A 13,932-nucleotide genomic window follows, 5' to 3' on the forward strand; every position below is an offset into this window, starting at 1 on the left:
CTTAAGATACAAAACCTACTCCAAATGGCAGTTTCAGCCCCAGACAGATGGGTGGGTATTAAAAAGATGGGCTCATTCGTATGTCGCAACCACAGCCTTCGAATAAACAACTGCCCCAGTTCTCCACTTCCTTCCCTGAGTTTAGCACGAGGTGCCTCTGGGCGCGGATCTTAACTTTCAACAACTCCTTCAAAGACAGGAGCCTGTCTGATTTTTCACTGTAAATCTATCTGGTGGGGAAAGAAAAGAGGACGGAGAGAGACAAGGAAAGAAGTGCCCTATGGCTGAAAGAAACTTATAATCTGAATAAATATTTGGATGACGGGATGGTTTGTGGGGGGCGGGCTTCATGTTTTTGGTCATTATTGTAAATTATACAACCAAAGTCTCACTCTTCTTTCTAGTCAATGTCAGAAAACCACGAGTGAACACAAAACGTCCCCTTCTCAGACTGGCGGCCCAGGTTACAGACCCACCACTCACAGAGAAGGTCGAGTGGTAAGCATCTCGGGCGACCCACAGCCAAGCCCATCAGCAGGGGAAAGCCCTGCAGCCCCCAGTCTAACCTTCTCGGGATCCGGTCCCACGGCACTCCCCCTGACGGGACATGGCCTGGTGTGACAGTCCACTCCCCCACGACGTGCCCACAAAGCTAAAACTTCATCTTCAATTCTGCTAACGTATCAGCAGGGACGACGACCTCAGATCGAGGATCACCCAACCTCTCTGTCCAGCCGGACAGCCCCATCTGTTTTACTACTCCCTCAAAAGCGCCAAGTTCAAGAGGACAACCAAAACAACAGCAAAGATTTCTCCCACGTGACATCTGGAACTGCTGTAAGGGAGCACCACAACCACTCAAAGATGGTTCTTTAATGAGACTCTTAGAACTTGAAAAGATTAAAATATATCTTAATTCGTAAGAATTAACCTGACTTTGGCTTTGTAGTTTGGTCTAGGCTATTGATTAAAATGACGACAACACAAAAGAAAAACTACCCACCAAAGTCACCGAAGTGGTGAGACTTAACTGCCCAGGAGTGACTGCCACTACAGCCACCAGCACCCGGGTTCCTCTAAACTCATGGCGTCAGAGAGGTTAAACGAGGTGCTGTTGGAAATAGAGACCTAACCAAAACCCAAATGACAACAAAATTAAATTTTATACCACAGAAACAGAAATTAGAATTTATATAAAAGTATCTACTCCCACCATATCTGCCAAATGTTCTTCTTAGGAGACTCATTTCTATTTTCTGATTAGATCTAAATGTTTAAATAATATGTACTGTTGGCTTTTCAAGAACCTGGTCCGTTGACTACTGCTTCAAACTATATCGTCTTGTTGCTCAAATATCTCCATGGCTCTTGTAAAAACAAAAACGTCCCATGTGTCTTGAATGCCAAGGTTACCTCCAGCAAGATAAGCAGCCCCAAGATCACAAACAGGACGCCACCTCAGGGGGGGCTACAGGTACACCAGAGCCAGAGGATGCTCGCTCTCTGCACAGACAGGGACTGCCCCTGAAGGCACCGGATGGGGAGATTCTGTTAAATCAAGCCTAACAATGCTGATCTGATCACATCCAGGAAGGATCTGGGTTGAAGCAAAATATGAAAATTGTCAATTAGGCATCAGAAAAAGCATTGTGCGTGTTAGAAACACAAATAGGCTAACTGGGGTAGAATTTAGCCAACATAAAGGAGGGAAAAAAGCATTTCCAAAGCCACATTACTGCACGAGTGCTGGGGGAGGGTCCGGGCGAGAGGGGTTCAGCAGCCTGCAGAAAGGCTCTAATGCACTCGGGTTCTCACTCTTCCTAGGTGGCCTCCATCAGGTCCCGCCCTGGCCTCCCTGACTTTACCCAGTTTCATGAAAAGGGAGTGACAAAGCCCTCCCTGCCTATCTCTCGGGGTGGTTAAGAAACTAAATGAGACGTGTCTGTGAAATCATTTTCTTAAACTGTAAAGGCATATATGACGTGAGCGGCTACTAGTTTTCATATGCTAAATATAGGCTGTGTCTATATTAAAACCAGCCGGTGGGCTTTTAAGTAGAAAGTCTAGTCAGTTCTTTCTGTATTTCTAAATGTAAGAAGAGTTGTTGGAATTTGGGAGTTTTCTGGGAAATGGACATGCTTCTACCTTGACGTAAACTGTGACGGTGGGAGACGTGGCTCAGAGTGTCAACGCGTCTCGGTGACATACCGACACCAACGGCCTGCCTCTTCTCCCCTGTGGGTGCACAGCTCGTTAAACAGGGAACTATCTAGGTGTTAAGATCCTGGAAAATCAAAGACCACTCCAGTGTCCAGTGGCCACAGACAGGGACCAAAGTAAAAACAGAAGGATGATCTAGAAGCAAAGGCCACATCTACAGTGGAATTCGGGGACTCGAGGCAAACATCTCAGCTTTAGCCACGTGCTAAATTGGCACTTAAAGCCAAATGTGATCAAAGTTCACAGGGATCATATATGAAAAGTTATCAGGAAAACTCAAGAGTGTCAAAGCGAGGCTCGCAGGAGAAACCAGATACGGGGAACACGCGACCTCTGTACCACCTCTGCAACTTAGCTGATACTCTAAAATTACTCCAAGATTAAAAGTTTATCTTTTAAATTATCTTTTCCATTAAAAGGGAGGGAAGGAGCTTGCTTTGGGGGAAGAGAAAGAAAGGAACATGTTACGTGATTGCAACCTGCACAAAGTTTAAGACTTTCTCACATAGAAACTCGTTTCCACGCCACAACTATCTCCTGACAGTAGGTTCGAAGCAGCAGCAGCACTATTTCACGGCTAAAGAAACTCCTAAAAGATGGAGCCACTGTCCCAGGGTCCCACAGCTTTTCAGAGGTGGAGGTGGGATGCTATACCTGGTCTGCCTGACCCCAACGCCCGACGAGGAACCCGGTGTGGCCGAAGGACCCAGGTGGGAAAGGCGGGGCTGCCCTCTAGGGAGGATTAAAATGGACGAGGAGGGCCCACTGACTTCTAACCCACCGGCCAGGTTCGTCTCGAGGGTACCAGTGAGTCAGCCAAAGGCCAGCAATCCACCAAGTGACACAGTCTCCTCTCCAAAAGGCAAATTAAGAGATGCATCCCCCTCGGAGAATCTCAACGTTGGTAAACCTCACAGTGAGTTCGCCTGAAAGTCCTCTCACCCAGAAATGCATCATAACCTAGGCTGCTAAAGACGACTCCGTGTAAGCTTAGCTGTTCCCAGTCAACTCCCGGGCCATGCCTCACCGGAGGAGGCCACTGCCAAGCACCCGACACGTGAACAGTAAGTGACAGACAGGCACAAACCAACCACCATGGGCCTTTTCAAAACCCACTCAGAAAAGAACCAGTTACGTGGCACCTGGGGGGGTTCCGTCAGTTAAGCATCCGACTCCTGATTTCAGCTCTGGTCATCGTCTCACGGTTCGTGAGTTCGAGCCCCATGTCGGGCTGTGTGCTGGGCCTGGAACCCGCTTAAAATTCTCTCTCTCCCCCCTGCCTGTCTCCCGCTTGCCCACACGTGCTCTCTCTCTCTCTCACACACACACATATATAACTCTCACATATATATCGCTCTCTCATAAATAACTGAAAATAAAAAAGAAAGAAAACAAGCAGTTACGAGGCAGCCCCTCCTCAAGAGCTATCTGAAGGCTCATGGGTCATCCCTCTCAGCCTGATGTCCTCTGCGTGCCACCAGAGGGCACTAACTCATGGAATCACTCTTGAAACACTTAGGTCACATTTTAAACTGCAGGAATGTTGAATGAAAGCTGGATTTCAAAGCAATGAAGGGCTGGGTATGTAATTTTGACAGTGGCTTTGAGCATTTGCCGGTCATAAATCTCCATTTAATTCCATAAAACTTAGGCGTACACACACAGCAACAGGGTGTGCTAAAAAAAATAAGTCAACCAAGTCTTCAGATTTATGAAAATAATGTATTTCAAAATAAAACTGAGAGCTACACACTTGCTCCTGCTTCTCTTGGCTCTGGGGCTGTCGTGTGGGTCACCCATCCCGGTGGCTTGTGCACGTCGCGCCCAAGAGCCCCAAGAAAAACATCTCTGGATCCCCCTTGCTTTTAAAGCTACTCTGGACGGAGTTAAAGTGGACATTCACCACATTAAATTACAGCAGTTTATTATGCATGATTAAAATATGATTTAGCCTTTTTTACTAAAATCCTTCTAAGAAATAAAGAGCACACATTTGCTTGGGCTCACTGTGCCCTGGGCTGCTATTCTGAGCACAACATACTTATTTCATACTTACAACATTCCTTTGAGAGGCTGCAAAATTCTATTTTTGTAAAAAGTTCAACCTTGCATTTCTTGAACGCAATCAAGAATTTTTCTTTACATTTGTATCCTCCACTGATGATTTATTTGCCCACAAAACTATAAATGCAGATTTGTGAGTTCTGCCTCATTAACCACCTTCTGCAATTATTTCTTCACCCCAGAATTCACACTTCTCATACTTCCATGGGGAGGATGACATTACATAATCAAAATAGTTCAGCGGGAAGTTTAATGAAAATGCATTATGCCCTGAAAGGTTTTTTTGTTTTGCTTTGTGGTACATAAAAATCTGCTCTTGGCTTTTCACACTTTATTTAAAAGGAAGTGAAACATATTTACTGATTCGATCAGAAACGTTGGTTGCTTCTCTAGGTGAAACAGAATTCCAGCTCGACTGGGTTTTTGGTTTTCCTGGTTTTAGTGGATTCTTTCAGCGTCCAAGAAATAACTGAAGTTCCCAATGAGATGAAGAAAAGTTGACAAATGCAATGCATCACCCCGAGAAGTTTTGGTTCTTTACACAATTCGTTACAAGTTACTGCCCCCGTAAACTCGTGACACACGGCCTACGTCACATCCGTTTCAGATTTTGTTTTTGACCTTTGTGTTAAAAACAAAACCAGCAATCCTCCTCCAAGGTTTCAAGAACATGTGGGTATTCTGGACTGTGCCAGCACACAAGGAACAAAGACAGAGCAGCTGCGACGTCTAGGTATTCTGGAACAAAAGCACTTTTGTTAGTACCATCTGAATAACTGCCTCCAAGCTCCTTCTATGCCTTCGTTCCTGCCTCTCCGATCTAGGAAATATTTTGGTTTCTCTTATTTACTTGATGCCAAAATCTACAATTTTAAATTATTAAACATTAAGAAAAGTTACGTATGTCCACTCTCTACCTATTTATTATTTCTCATTGCTTCTTTCTAGACTCTCACTAGACATCTTGATATTAAAATAAAGGAGAGCTTGTTTTATTGCTTTACCGTGATTCACAGGACCTGAGTTTTTACAAACTGGAGGTCTGTGGCAACCCTGTGCCAAGCATGCCCGTCAGCATGCCCGTCGGCACCAACACCATTTGCTCACTTCAGGCCTCTGGGTCACATCTGGGTCATTCTCACCGTATTTCCAACTTTGTCCTTAGTATATTTTCATAGTGATCTGTGGTCAGCGATCTTTGATGTCACGATTGTCATTACTTTGGGACGCCAGGAACCACATCCACGTAAGACGGCAAACTTAACGGATAAATGTTGCGCATGTCCTGACTGCTCCACTGACCGGCCGCTGCCCCGTCTCTCTCCCTCTCCTCAGGCTTCCCTGGCCCCGGAGACCTGACAGGATTGAAATGAGGCCAATTAATAACCCTACGATGGCCTCTAAGTGTGCAAGTGACAGGAAGAGTCCTACACCCCTCACTTTAAATCAAGAGCCAGAAATGACCAAGCTCGGTGAGGAAAGCACATTGGAAACCGAGACAGGTCGAAAGCCAGGCCTCTTGCGCCAAACAGCCAAGTGGTGAGTTCAAAGGAGAGTTCTCGAAGGAAATTAAAAGTGCTTCTCCAGTGAACACAGGCCTGATAAGAGAGCCAGACAGCCTTCTTGCCGACATGGAGAAAGTCTGAGTGGTCTGGACAGAAGATCAAACCAGCCTCAACATTCCCTTAAGCCAAGCCTAATCTGGAGCAAGCCCAACTCTCTTCAATTCTTGAAGGCTGAGAGACGCCAGGAAGCCGCAGAAGCAGAGTCTGAGGCCGGCAGAGATTAGTTCGTGAAGTTTAAGGAAAGCCGTCTCCATGACGTGAAAACACAAGGTGAAGCCGCAGGAGCGGATGTAGAATTCACAAAGGCGGCCGCACGCAACAGCGGCTGTCGTCAAGGGTTTTCATAGCTAGAGAGGAGAAGTCAATGCCTGGCTTCAAAGCTTCAAAGGACAGGCTGACTCCCTCGTTAAGGGCTAACGCAGCCAGTGATTTTAAGCTGAAGCCAATGCTCATTTACCATTGTGAAAATTCCAGGGCCCCGAAGAACTCTGCTAAATTTACTCTGCCTGTGCCCTATAAATGGAACAACAAAGCCTGGGTGACAGCACATCTGTTTACAACATGGTTTGCTGAATATTTTAAGCTCCCTGTTGAGAACTACTGCTCGGGGAAAAAAGATCCCTTTGTAAGTAGTACTGTTCGTTGACAATGCACGTGGTCAGCCAAGAGCTCTGATGGGATGACAGGATTAATGTTGTTTCCGTGCCTGCTAACACCACATCCATCCTGCAGCCCATCCTGAGTAATTTTGACTTTCAAGACTTGTAATTTAAGAAATACATTTCATAAGGCCATCACTGCCATAAGCAGTGATTCCTCTGATGGATCTGGGCAAAGTAAACTGAAAATCTCCGGAAAGGATTTACCTTTCTAGAGGTCATTAAAAAGCATTCATGATTCCTTGGAACAAGAAATCAAAATATCGACATGAGCAAGAGTCTGGAAGAAGCGTATTCCCACCCTCATGGATGACTGTGAGGCGTTCAAGACTCCAGTACAGGAAGTCACTGCAGATGTGGTGGAAACAGCAGGAGAACTGGAATTGGAACTGGAGCCTGAAGATGGGACTGAATGGCTGCCATCTCAGGATACAACTTGAACAGATGTGGAGTTGCTTCTTAGAGACGAGCCTCTTGAGATGGAATCTGCTCCTGGTGAAGACTGTTGAAATGACAACAAAGGATCTAGAACATTCCATAAACTTAGTCAACAAAGCAGTGGCAGAGTTTGAGGGGACTGACTCTATTTGTGAAAAAGGCTCTACTGTGGGTAAAATGCTATCAAACAGCATCACATGCTAGAGAAAATCAGTCATGAAAGAAAGAGTTAATCAACGCAGCAAACTTCACCATTTTCTTAAGAAATTGCCACAGCCACCCCAACCTTCAGCAACCACCACTCTGATCAGTCAGCAGCCATGACATCGAGGCAAGACCCTCCAAGACCAGCAAAGGGATTATGATTTGCTACAAGTTCAAATGATGGTTAGCATTTTTCAGCAGTATTCTTTAATTAAGACACGTACATTTTTTTTTTTTAGACACAAGGCTATTATGCATTTAGGAGACCACAGTATAAACTTAACTTTTATGCGCACCAGAAACAGAAACATTCATTGGACCCGCTTTGTTGTGATACTCGTTTTATTGCAATGATCTGAAACCAGAACTGCAAGATCTCTGAGGTGTGACTGTATTCCACAGATGTGGCTCACGTCTCTCCTACATCTCTATCCTCTACGTCTTCATCAGGAGGCATGGATACCGGAACAGAGGATGAATGTGTAATTCCTAATTCTAAAGTCCTGATTCTCTCTGGCATCTCATAAACATGCTGTGCCACTCACTGCAATCACAACAAATTTTTTATATTTACCAAGTTTCGCTGTTTATCATTTTTAAAAGTTATATGTAAAAGACAAATTAAAAGGAAACATTCAGAAAGGATGCAATGCCAGTTGATCCATTCATTCACTCAGCAGCATTTATTTAGACTGTACACGGTGCCAGGCCCTGGAAACACGAGGATGAACAGGATGGAGGTCCTGCCCTCGTGGAGCTTCCATTCTCGTAGGAGACAAGACAGTGACCAACACGTAACTGTATCACTGCTCTGGAGGTGAGTGCTCTTATAAAAAGAGAAGCTTGTGAAGGGGATCAAGAGTGGCATCTGGGCATGAGGATGATCACGGAGACCTCTGTGACCAGGGGGCATGTGGATACAGACCCGCTCTCCCAAAGCTAGGTCAGACCGTGGATCTCCTTCATAATGACTGCGGATGAAGCAGGAGCGGGGCACTTTAACCTATTTCATTTTCAGTAACATTCAGTTCAAGTTAATTTTGGGTTTTAAGTGCAATCACTTCACTAACGGAATTCTCCTGGAGCCAGACGTGGGGCTGCGGGATGGCAAGATCCCCCTAAGAGTTCTGCCAGCCCTCAGTCCAATGTGCCAGCCCTCCCGGCTCCAGCTCTGTGGGTCCCTCGTCTTGCAGCGCCCATGAACAAGTGTGTGGCGAGAGCCTGAAATAAATAAGTGTAAAATGGGTCAAGACCATCGCTTCTATTTCTGTTTTTAACTGAAGAAAATGTGCCCCATTTCCAGAGGCAGAGAGAGAAGGAGACATCTGAATAAAGACAAACTACAGTATACACTAAACACACACGTGTGTGTACATGTAGAAATGTACCCCACACACACAGCTGAATTGGGACAAACTACAATACATAAAATGTATGTGTATGTACACATATAAATGCACCACACACATCTGAATAAAGCCAAACTACATGATACATTCAACACCTGCGTGTATGTGGACACATATAAATGTACCACATACATACACACACAAGTGACTCACTTGCCTACGGTAACTCAAAAGTGGGTCTTTTACAATCAGCCTTTATACAATCCTCACAACATAACTTTTATCGGTCGTAGGATGTATCTTTAAGAGGCCACAGGAGTTTTTTAAAGGATCAAATTAAAAATTAACGGTTCAAAATGATCAAGGTTGAGATTCAATTAACACTAATTTTAGAAGAATTTTTTTACTGACTATGCATATTCAGTAAACTACTCAAGTTTTTGTTTTCTTTTTTTCTAACATAGCATCCCCAAGGAGTCATTATGTACAATCAGCTCTCTAATTCAGATTAGCGTGTCTAAGTACACATTGACGCAACAGAACACAATGCTTCGAGAGGCTCCCCTGCTAGACACCATCCGGTGAAGCACAGGCCTGAGAAGGTGGACCCCTCGGATTTCATCCCCAGCACCAACACGCGTTACTTTCAAACAGCGTCATGTGCTACAGGAATGCCGTATTTCGAAGCGATACTGAATGAGGAGTAGAACCAACATTTCCTTAACGATGGAAGATCCTAATAAGCTACAGGTGACTTCCACAGTGGCCCTGAAACCACCAAACGCATCCTGACGCCGAAGGAAGCCACAGGAGGTCTGTTCTTTCTGATCTCACTCCCCTCCCCTTGCTTTAGGTGCTACTGGAGGGGAAGAACCATAAAGTGAGTGATTTGGGGTAAAACACTGAACACCACGCTAATGAGTCTTTGAGGGCAAGGTGTGAGCCCGTGGCAGGGGAAGGGTTGTGATGCTGCGTTGTTTTTCTACTTTGGGGATGATTTCCAAACCAAACCTCTCATCGACTGAGTAGAAGCGTAACTAGTGAATTCCCATGGAGCCAGGTACTTATGAAAGAGCCAACATACTCAAGCATGTGTCCAGTGCAGAGAGGCAGGTCGGCTTCACGGGCCAAGAGGATGGTGCTAGAAAGGACACATCACGGAAAAAAAGAGCTGTGAGCTTCTTACAAGGAAAGTCCTCACATTTATGACCTACTTCCCTAGTTGTTACTCAGTTAAATAATCAGTTAATTAAGACCCCAGAACAACAAACTGAAGATTTTGAGGCAATCAAATGCAAATTACGGGGGCGCCTGGGTGCCTCAGTCGGTTAAGCATCTGACTTCGGCTGAGGTCATGATCTCCCGGTCTGTGAGTTCGAGCCCCGCGTCGGGCTGTGTGCTGACAGCTCAGAGCCTGGAGCCTGCTTCGGATTCTGTGTCTCCCTCTCTCTCTGACCCTCCCCCGTTCATGCTCTGTCTCTGTCTCAAAAATAAATAAACATTTAAAAAAAAATTAAAAAAAAACAAAAACAAATGCAAACTACGTTCTTTAACATGAATCAGGACTGTCTCTGTGGAATCAGACCGCAGCTTCTGACTTCATTGCCCTGTGCACATGTGCTTTCCGCTACCTAAATCTTCAGACCTATATAAACCAACACAGTATATTTATTCCCTTCCCCCAAAAACAATGATTAAGTTTACCATTTTGGCTTGGAGGTACATTACCTCACTGTCCCCTCCCCTTTCATCCACCCATATTCCTTTACTCAGCCACATGCACAGGCTGGGCTGGGCTCTGGGGAAAGAGAAACAGGTGAGGCCTCACACCTGCCCCGAGGAGCTCACGGTTTAGGGGATTCAAAACACCAATAAAGAGACAAGTTACAATATGCTGTGACAAGGGTCCTCAGACAGACATGGAAAGAAGGGCTCATTAAAAGGGAGCCAGCAGGACAGGCCATGTAGAAAGGGTGTATGGAGAAGTGACATCCAGGCTGGCCTCCAGAAAGACCCTGTCTGCCAGGCACAAAACCAGGAAGGGAGGAGCAGAGAAGGAGGACGGTGGCAGGGAGCCGGCGAGGCAGGTTGTATTCGCCCATAAATACCTCCCTCCACCTACAGCGACATGCAGAGATGGGTGTCTGCAGTTCGTGAATACTTTATTAGTAAAGGCAAATCCAAATGACAACACAGAGAAGCCTACAGAGAGCTGGCATGCATGGGAGTTCTATGCACCCTGAGGCCAAGGGAGGCCAAGGGAGGCCAAGGGAGGCCAAGGGAGGCCAAGGGAGGCCAAGGGAGGCCAAGTGCTTGCCCACTGAAGGCCAAGCATCTGCTTTCGTTAGGGTTATGCTGGCCACACTGGATCAAGTTTCAGTGTCAGCAGTGAATTTCTGAAGGAATAAAGTACAAGTTTAAATGTTATGCTTCGGGGTTTTTTTGAGGCAAGAATTACAACAAGAGCATGCTAGTGACCCAGATCTAAGTAAGAAACAATGAACAAGTGTCAAAATGCTCAGTTTCCTAGTCTCCTAGACACACTGACCTTCACTTTCCAAGAAACCAACATTGCGTGTGGACCGAATTAAGTAATCACACTAACAATGCTTTTTAAAAGCTAACGCTTCGGTTCTCTTATATAACATGTGTTATCATTTACACGTGGCATCATAAAATCGCTCTTCTTTTGCTGAAATTCCAGGCCATTCGTCATAAAGATTTACACGTGAAGGAGTGACTTTATAGGCAAAACACCATTTAGTGGAGAGCAAAACCTCCAAACAAATTGCAATAAAGCCATCAATGTTCTTTCAATTTCTTGCTTAACTTCCAGTTCTTGATATTCACCCACTTTCCCATTAGATGGAAACATTTTAATTAGAATAAAGAGAGTTTAAGAAAACTTACATAAGAAGCTTTCATTATCACTAAATTGTGTTTACTGAGTTTTCTCTTACATGAATACAATGGCATCAGAAGGACATTATTTTTAAGAGGGTGCACAGTTAGTGACCAAGTGGACTCTAGGACACTCTTATGGGATTACTAAAGTCTGGATGTTAACTAACTACAGCCCACATTCTCCTGACATTAGTTCACACGAAATGAACAAGCAATTACTCCTTCAAAACAGAAGCCATCCAAGAACAAGAAATTGACAAATACATGGCTCCAGACTCTTCCTGAATATGGGGACTGGTGGGATTTTTGTTGTTGCTATTGTTAATCTTAACAGAAGAGGAAACAAACAAAAGGATCCGAAGTCATTTAGGCCCAGACTGAGGGAGTCTGCGCACCTCTTTCCCTGGGGCTCGTTGTGGGTATGGAAAGCAGCAAGAGCACGTGAGCGCAGGAGGCATTCCTGTTCACCCTTTCAAACTAGTTTGATTTTCCTGGGCTACAAGGCTAAAAAACAAAAAAAAAAAAAAAAAAAAACAAAAAAAAACAGCTTCTGACTTCATCATCACTTTTTACTAATCTTTAAAGACACACTGTGGATCAAAGCCAAATACACGAACTTATCTGCAGAAGTTATTCTGTGTATACAGGTAAGACAAAGAGTGTGCACGGGGACCAGACATGTAAAAATCTACCGCGTGGTAAAAGGCTGACCGTGCCCACCCTTTCAAAAGCATCGGGTGAGGACAGGCAGGGCTTGTATGCTGCTCCCTGCACCACATGGGACCGCCTCGAAGCTACTAAATGCTGGCTTCTGTAGGAATTCAAATACATTTAGGAGCCGAATTTGAGGTAGTCGAGGTTTATGCCAAAATAAAGATCGAAATCTAAAAGACAGGACAAAATAAAGATAATATTCCAAAGGATACTTTTTTCCTGGGGGCAAAAAAAACGACTGTAATGAGTTGCCCACATGGAGTTAACATTTTCATTAGCGACTCAGCGAAAAGCCTTCTGGATGAAAATAAAAACCAAGTGAAAAGCTGCCACTTTGGGAAGAACTTGTCAAAATTATGGTTCTGTATTCTGATATTTTACTGTGACTCAGAAATCTTGATTCCAAGGAGGTACCACCTGGATTTGAAATGAGGCAAGAACGATCCCTCAGAACCTCACAGATGCTTTGAGAAGCAGGGCAGGATCGGGGTCAGGAAATGCTCCTTGGTGGGGGAAGGTTAGAGTCGCGGCCACTGAGGTACAGATTCTACTAACAGCCACAGCACCCCCCTTCTGCCTCTCCAACCTCTGTTACTCTCATCAGGAGTCATAAGCAGTTTCAGATCCATGGAGACAATCCTTCTTCCTAAACACTGGCCTGTTCCTTGACCCATTCCTGTCTAATAACCTTGAACCATACTTCCCCAAGGTCATCCCCAACCTGTTCGAGATGGTGGCCGTGAGCCAGGTGTGGAGACCGAGAACTTGAAATTGTGTCGGGTCTGAATGAAGAGGTGCTGGAAGTATAAAATCCATATCGGATTTCAAAGACTCAGTACAAAATAAATGTAAAATATCTCAATAAGTTTTACATTCATTAAATATAAATAAAAAATAATATAAATATATATCACTGAAATTAATTTCATTTGTTTCTCCTTACTTTCTTCAAATATGGCTTCTAAAACATTAGCAATCACACACGTGGCTCACATTATACTTCTCTTGGACTGCACTGCCCTAGGCCTTGACGTCAACCCACACTGTACCCCTTCCGTATCAAATCCAAGCATCCCTCTAGTTGACGATCTCTACTCCAACCATTCCTGATCCTACTCCTTGAATCCCACTGACACCATGGCCTCCTGCTGCCCTCATTTCCCTCTTGCTTCCCTTGTGCTACCCGCCTAGCTTAGAGCATGGGGTCCATCATCACCCCAGCACTCAGCTCCCTTGCCCCTTCCCTACCAGGATACTCCCCCGGCAAAATCCCAACCCCGGGCTCAATCCTCCTCTCTGCCCTCTCACAGCCTGCATCTAGGCAGCAGAAAGCAGAACTCTTTGAAGGCACCAGCTCTGCTTCCTGTCCTTCCCGTTTTCACTCGAGCCAGCTGGAATCGGGCTTTTGTCTCCCCACTTCACTCCACCAGCTCTTATCAAAGTCACCGATGACCTCCATGCCGCTAGAGCCACGGTCAATTCTCAGTCTGCATCTGACCTGACCTTTAGCAGCATCTGACATCGATGATCACTCTGCTTTGAAACACATTCTTCCAGGAGACCCCACTCTCCTGGTTTTCCTTCTCTGGTTGTTCCTTTCCATTCTTCTTTGCTTCCTTCTCTTTCCTCCTCTTAACACCCCAGCGCTCCGTGTTTGAACGCCTCTCCCTACCCATACCCCCTTCAGGATTTCACATGTCCCAGAGCTGTAAGAACCTTCTATATGCTACAAAGACTGCAAAGTCTGGCTTGAGCCTAGGCCTCTCCTCCTCTAGATTACAACTCCTCTATGTGACTCCCTAGTCAACACCTCCA

At 45.1% G+C, this 13,932-nt stretch overlaps 1 protein-coding gene across 6 annotated transcripts in view; it reads right to left on the reverse strand.

Moving 5' to 3' along the window:
* CAMTA1 (calmodulin binding transcription activator 1) overlaps nt 1-13,932 on the reverse strand; it is an 850,989-nt gene that overhangs the window by 744,665 nt on the left and 92,392 nt on the right. The window contains exons 4-5 of one of the 6 annotated variants that reach the window (XR_007154534.1): nt 6,810-7,010; nt 3,983-5,639 (exon numbers count right to left, since the gene is read on the reverse strand). The exons of 1 other annotated variant lie outside the window; for it this stretch is intronic. The gene's annotated coding sequence lies outside the window, so the exon portion shown is untranslated. Of the gene's footprint in view, nt 1-3,982; nt 7,011-7,379; nt 8,372-9,583; nt 9,641-13,932 lie in introns of those variants that run through there. 4 more of the 6 variants (XR_007154531.1, XR_007154532.1, XR_007154533.1 and 1 more) reach the window with 4 other exon arrangements.

Source organism: Prionailurus viverrinus, chromosome C1 (assembly GCF_022837055.1).
Source record: "Prionailurus viverrinus isolate Anna chromosome C1, UM_Priviv_1.0, whole genome shotgun sequence".
Lineage (NCBI taxonomy): Eukaryota > Metazoa > Chordata > Mammalia > Carnivora > Felidae > Prionailurus > Prionailurus viverrinus.